This window comes from Gavialis gangeticus, unplaced genomic scaffold (assembly GCF_001723915.1).
Source record: "Gavialis gangeticus isolate Ggan-Ray unplaced genomic scaffold, GavGan_comp1, whole genome shotgun sequence".
Taxonomy (NCBI): domain Eukaryota; kingdom Metazoa; phylum Chordata; order Crocodylia; family Gavialidae; genus Gavialis; species Gavialis gangeticus.
This window is the reverse complement of record NW_017729031.1, coordinates 115390108-115396555: the sequence shown is the minus strand read 5'-3', so window position 1 is coordinate 115396555 and position 6448 is coordinate 115390108.

The following is a 6448-nucleotide window of genomic DNA, read 5'->3' as shown; positions in this document are numbered from 1 at the left end:
TTTCCTGGTGTGTGGAAGGTATTTGCAAGGGATCAGCAAGGGGATTACACATTTACTAGAGGAAGCATGGAAATATGTATGGCAGGAAGCACGTATTTAGCCAATTCACTGTCTTCCTGACCTCCCTGTTAGAGCCAACTTTGCAACATGTCTCCAGGCAGATCTCTTCATTTCAATCTCCTCTGCATTATCACACGATAAGCTCTGTTTATTGCCTGTACTGCCAGCTCTGGCAGTCTATTCTTTGAATGGGCACTGATCCCATGTTCCAAGGACCCAGTCTGGCGAACAGATACTCTACTGAGAACTCTGCTTCCCATCTTTCACCTGGGACAGACGACTGATTCTAGCCAGCAAGCCAGCATTCAGATTCTGCCCATGTGGGATGCACATGTTTTGCTAACCCCGGGTGAGGAAGAACAAACAACATCGTTGGTTTAATTTCATTGTATTTGAGTGAAAGGCTCTGAAAGAGGGTCTCTCATCCAAGTCCTTTGTAGCTGTTCATCAGAGCAAACTGGGTTGCTCAGAAGATGACAGCTGCCCCAATCATGCTGTTGACCCTGTCAGCCTTGGCAGGTCGATAGCTCGCGTTTCTGAGAGGAAATCCAGCCTGAACCAATCAATATGACAAAGTCTTTATTCCAGAAGCAGCATGAAGCCTAGACACAGCAGGAAGGCATCCCAGCGCTGTCTATGGGGACAACCCACCTCTTCATTACACACCAGTTAAGGAGAGGCGTTTAACATGTGGGTGAATGCCCAGTCTCTACTCCCCAACTCTTATCAGGATGTAGCCAGTAACGCTGCACTTTCCAGTGAGGCAAAGTGTGGTAATGAGGGCCATAAAACAGTGCTACGGCATTTTACAGTCATCATGTGAAAAACGCACCAGCAGTCACACTACTGTGATCAGTTCTGGGCACCTCATTACTAGGAAGATGGAGGCAGTTCAGAGAAGAGCATCAAAAACAATCATGGAGATGGAAGGATTGATTTGCAAGGAAAGATTAAAAGAACTAAGTATCTTGGCTGAGCAGCTGCTACAGAAGCAACCTGACACCCATCTGCAAATATTGGAAGGGTGAGGAACTGTGTAGGGAGGGTATAAGTGGGAGCAATAGGATGCAACCGAGAAAAGGAAAATCCAAGGCAGCTGATAGAAAAATCAGTGGAGGAAAACAGCTAGGAGGGATGGATATGATTTAGGAAAAGCCTTTGCCTAATACGCATTCCAGGGGGCAGTGAAACAGCCTCCCAAAGGCGTTGTAAGAAGCCTCACCCTGGAGACATTTAATACTATACCAGGCCATGCCCTGGAGAGCAGAGGGAAAATTCCTTTGGTATGTGGGATGGACTTCGCTAACCCAGCAGATCTCTGCCTTTTCTAATCCCTATGGGCTCTGTCCTGCCTTTAATTAGGCAAAAGCCCATGGATTCTGGTATAGGCAGGTAGATTTGACCCATGTGGACACATCCAAGGTCATGCACCACTGCCAGAAGTCAAGGCAATATTTTAATAAGGGTCACCCTATTCCTTAAATTTCCTTTTTCTTATTCAGACATTTACAATGAACTCCTAGACAGGGCCAGATCTTCAACTCAGCTTTCTCAGACTGAAAACTCACTGTCTCTTAGTACTTTCCAGGACTGGAGGGTGAAGAAGTGAAGATACAGGACCTTCTTCCTTCTCTCTCCCCTTTCAGTTTCACTTTAGCTTCAAATTGCAAAGACTGTTTTTATTCTGATGCCTTCCAGAGCAGCAGGGAGCACTCCCCCTTCCCTGCATACTTTGCCTGCCCCTCTGTTCTGCAGCCAACTCACTTAGAGAGCTCCTTCTTTGCCTTTCCCCCTCGGGGTTAGAGACCATTTCAGGAGAGGACAGGAACACATACTGTTTGCTGGGTAATTTTTAAGCTGCCATCCATTATTAAAGCCAGAATAAAGCCCATTAATTGTTTGATGAGCACCACAGAGAGCATTCAGATCATGTCATGCTCTAATGAGTAGCTCTAGACCCATGTCCCCTCCCCACGCTCACTCAGAGGCCAAAGAGTGTTTCTGGGATGAAGAAAAAGGAGTGACATTTTCAACTCTCTCCTCTGACAAGTGCACAATTTAGCTCATCAGGGGTCTCAGGGTCAAGGACAGGGAAGGAGGCAAGACAGAGTTTTCTTTTGAGTCAATGAGCCCACTGAGGCAGAAGGGAACAGTGTCCACTCAGCAAGGGATATCAGAGCCCAGGTCTGGGCAAAGAAATGGGAACTGGCTACAAAATGAAGCTAGCAAATATAGTTTCTTTCCTGTTTATATGCAATGGTCCCACTTTAGGTCATTTGCCCTTTGTTCAAGGTGCTATACAAACCTATAGGAACAGACAGTCTCTATTCCAGAGAGTTTACAATCAGAATAGGTTGATGGGTCTCAACATTTTTAGACTCAAGGCACCCCTCATTAGACTCAAGGCCCCTGTGACAGGCCCACGCCCACTGAACAGGGGGATGCCCTGCCACCTTGCCTCACACCTGGATTTAATCACCTGCCATGACTTCTTGTTCCTAATGTACCTCTGGAGGTGGGACTCAGTGCTTCCTTTGATGTCCAGGGGCTTCTCCTCCCCTACACCCCACCCCTCTCCACTCGGGTGTTCCAGTGGTTTCTGGCAGTGCCCTGGCACAGCCACTGTTTCCTTCTTCAGCCATTGAAAGTGGTGCCACAGGGTACTCACTGCTAGTCATTTGACTTGTGAAAATAACACAAAAGCAGAAACTTAAACAAAAAAAGCCCAGCTTGGGCGGTGGGCAGGGCAACATTGCCCCCATGCCAAGCAGGTCACTCCTGAGTGTGAGGGGGTAGGTGCTCACTGCACTCCCCCCTGGGGGCAGAATCACCTTCCCAGCGAGCTGGCTTTCTGCTGGGGTTCTTCCCCATTTGGCAACCAGGTCAGATGTTGCCACTGTCCCATGGCATCCCATGTGGTCATCGTATAGGATCTGGTGTCCCACCAGTCCCCCCGTTGGCACACTTTAAGTGTGCTGTTGCTCCAGTGGGGTGTGTGGGTCTCAGATTCCCTGTTGCGGTCCACCCTAGTCCAGTGCCTGTAGGGCCCACTGGGCTGCCCTCTCCCATCCCCACCTGACCTGTGTGGTCCCAGGCAGTTTTCTGGCAATGGTGGTAAACAGACCTGCCACCCATCATTTAGGCAATTCACTGTCTTCCTGACCTCCCTGTTAGAGCCAACTTTGCAGCATGTCTCCAGGCAGATCCCTTCATTTCAATCTCCTCTGCAATGTCACAAGATAAGCTTGGTTTATTGCCTGTACTGCCAGCTCTGGCGGTCTATTCTTTGAATGGGCACTGATCCCATGTTCCAAGGACCCAGTCTGGCAAACAGATACTCTACTGAGAACTCTGCTTCCCATCTTTCACCTGGGACAGGCGACTGGGCCGGAGGTGCTCAGCCCGTCATTGGTGGAGTCGGGCAGGCTGGCATCTCTTTTGGTTCCCCAGACTCTGGGGGTGAGGGAGCATTCTGCTGTTCACCTTGGCCTTTTAGACTCAGGGAGCAGAGCCAGCCTCCAGGTAGCCATCGGGGATACACCAGAGTCCTTCCCAGTCACTTTCTCTGCAGTGTGCAACTGCAGTGCTCTCCTTGGTGCACGGCCAGGAGGAGAAGTGCCTGGCCTCTTCTGGCAGTGGGGCGAGGATCCGGCTCCCTTCCTGGTGCCTGGATGTGTCACCCCTGTCTCTCTGACTACTGGGCCCATTTTGAGCCTGCAGCCATCAGGTTCTGGGCCAACCAGTGGTTCCATCTCTGGTCACGTGGTACAGGCCATTTTGATTGTGGCCCAGCCACCTGAGCTGCAGCATGGAGTTAAGCCAGGTGGGAGTGGGGGCACAGGCCTGTCACAGTCCCCCTCCATAATTTTTGTGAGTTGAGCAGCACCCCATTTAAAAAACTAACTTATTAATTACAGTGCAGAGGGATCAGGCAGTGGGTGTGGGTGTGGGTAACAGCTAGGCGGTGACTGAGCCTGAGTCTGCACTTATCTGCTTATCTCTTCGCATCTCAAGGTACCCTTCAAAGGATCTTGCAGCACCCCTGTGTGCCCTGGTGCCCTAGCTGAGAATCACTGAAATACACAAAGGGACTGTTATTCCTGTGTGGATGGGGGAAATCAGGCTGATTGAGAGGGTCTTACTTGCCTAAAAATCAAGAAGTTATTTAAGGATGTGGGGAGGGTCCCCTGCCTCCTTGCTCCTTAATCTTTTTCATTAATTTTATGAAATAGGAGGGGGCTCTCTTTTCAGACTCTACTCCTGCTTTACCACACCAGAGGATGAAGCCACTGTGGATGCATGGACCAAAGAATCATTGAAGGGAGCCTGTGCTAGCACACAACTGGCAGGGGTAGACAACCCCTGCCACGGGTGCCAGAATGAGGCATGTGAAGGCATTTTGCTTGGCACACATGCCTCAAGGTGGACGGTGGGGATGAGGCCAAGGCTGCACTGCCACAACTAGGATCGAGCCCTTTGCAGCTCCCCTGCCATCCACCCTTGGCATACCAACATTTTACAAGTTGAGGTTGTGGGTGATTTTGGCACCCTGCCCAAAAACTTTGCTGACCCCTGGTAGAGAGTACAATCCAGCTTTTGCAACTGAGCCAGAAAAAGAGCCCTGGTCTCCTGAGGGCCAGGCAGTGTTGTAGCCCTGATATGGTCCTTCCTAACTTGGACTGAAGAACAAGGGGGAGCTAGCTGGCTGCAGTGACCCAGGGATAGTTTATACACAGAGGACCCAGGGTTCCCTTCTAGCCTTATGTTTTATCCCCTACTGATGGCACCACCATTCTCTGACAGCGACCCCAAACACCAGGGTGACTGTTTAATTAGTACAGTGTTAACCACGGTAATCCCTCCAGAGTATTGCTAAGGTAAGGCAAGGGACTGCATTGATTGCCTCCTCGGTGCAGTCACTTTCCCCAAAGCTGATGGTGTAGGTACCTCAATGCCGGCATTCCTGTCAATGCCAGGCTTTTCTCAGCCTTGTTGGATCCTCCAGGGCCACAGAACCTAGGCAACAGCCCTCCCTGAACCCCCTTTTGGCTGCTAATACAAGGGGTGTGGCTTGAGGGAAAGGGAGTGTGACAGAGGTATCCTTATGCTCTGACCAGCACTGGCTTGGGACCATCCACAGTCTTCAAGATGCTCTGAGAAACCAGACCCACACACAGCATCCTGGACCAAAAATGTGGAGATTTCAAAAGACACCTCCTCACTTCTGACTGTGCTGTGTATTTCTCATCTGCAGCTGGGGGATAGATCCCCTAGCATATCTGAGGCCATTCTTGTAGGATACCATGGGATCTTTTAACAAAGAGACTCTGGAGTGTTTGGAGGTCATTAGTGCAGCATGCTGTAGCACTTCTCATACAAGGGCAGTTTGCAATGCTCATTGCCATCTGGACATCTCAGCCTCAGCAGCAAACCCTGCTTTGGAAAAGATGTGGCTGGAGAGGGGGAGCTGGAAGGGGAATTTCCTCTGCATCTGTTACCCAGTCTTGAGCTTAGTTACGCAACCACATGCAAGTTTCTCCACTTGAGGGAGGCTTCTTGGTGGTTCTGTACTGCAAGTAAAAAAATCAATAAGAGACTAGGCAGACAGAAAGATGGCAATAGATGAAAGAGGTGTATGAGGATAGAGAGAGGTGTGTGTATGATGGTAGACAAAGAGAGATAGAAGGGGTGTATGAGGATACAGAGAAGGGCTTAATGGTGGTAAATGAGCATAAAAAAAGAGGGTGTATGGGGTAGATAGCTAGAAGGGATGTATGGTGATAGAGCGAGGGGGTCTATGATGGTAGATACAGGGGTGTATGAGGGTAGAGAGGGGGTTATGGTGATAGGCAGACAGACAGACAGACAGCCAGACAGAAGGGGTGGATAAGGAAAGAGAGGAGGTGTATGGTGGTAGAAGGGGTGGATGAGGAGGGGGGTCTATGGTGGTAGACAGAAGGGGTGGATGAGGATAGAGAGGGGGTTATGGTGAAAGAAAGAAAGGAAGACTTTGACTTTTAAGAGACGTTTATTCAAATGTGGGCCAGTAGAAATCATGTACAGGTTGGTCCGAGGATATGGACCTCGAGGAAAGAAAGAACGAAAGAACGAAAGAAAGAGGATAGAGGGGGGTGTATGGCAACAGACATCTGGACAGATAGAAGGGATGTATGAGAGCAGAGTGGGGTGTGGGGGTCGATAAACAGAAGGGGTGTATGAGGCTAGGCAGGGGTGTGCGGCTGCAGACAGAGGGCGAGACAGAGAGACGGGGCGGGCGAAGACAGAGGTGGAGGGCACCCAGCCCGAGACAGGAGGGCGCGCGGGGGCAGGCAGCGGGGGTGCGGGACGCGGAAGGCAAGAGGCCGGAGCTGGCCCCCGACTCCCGGCG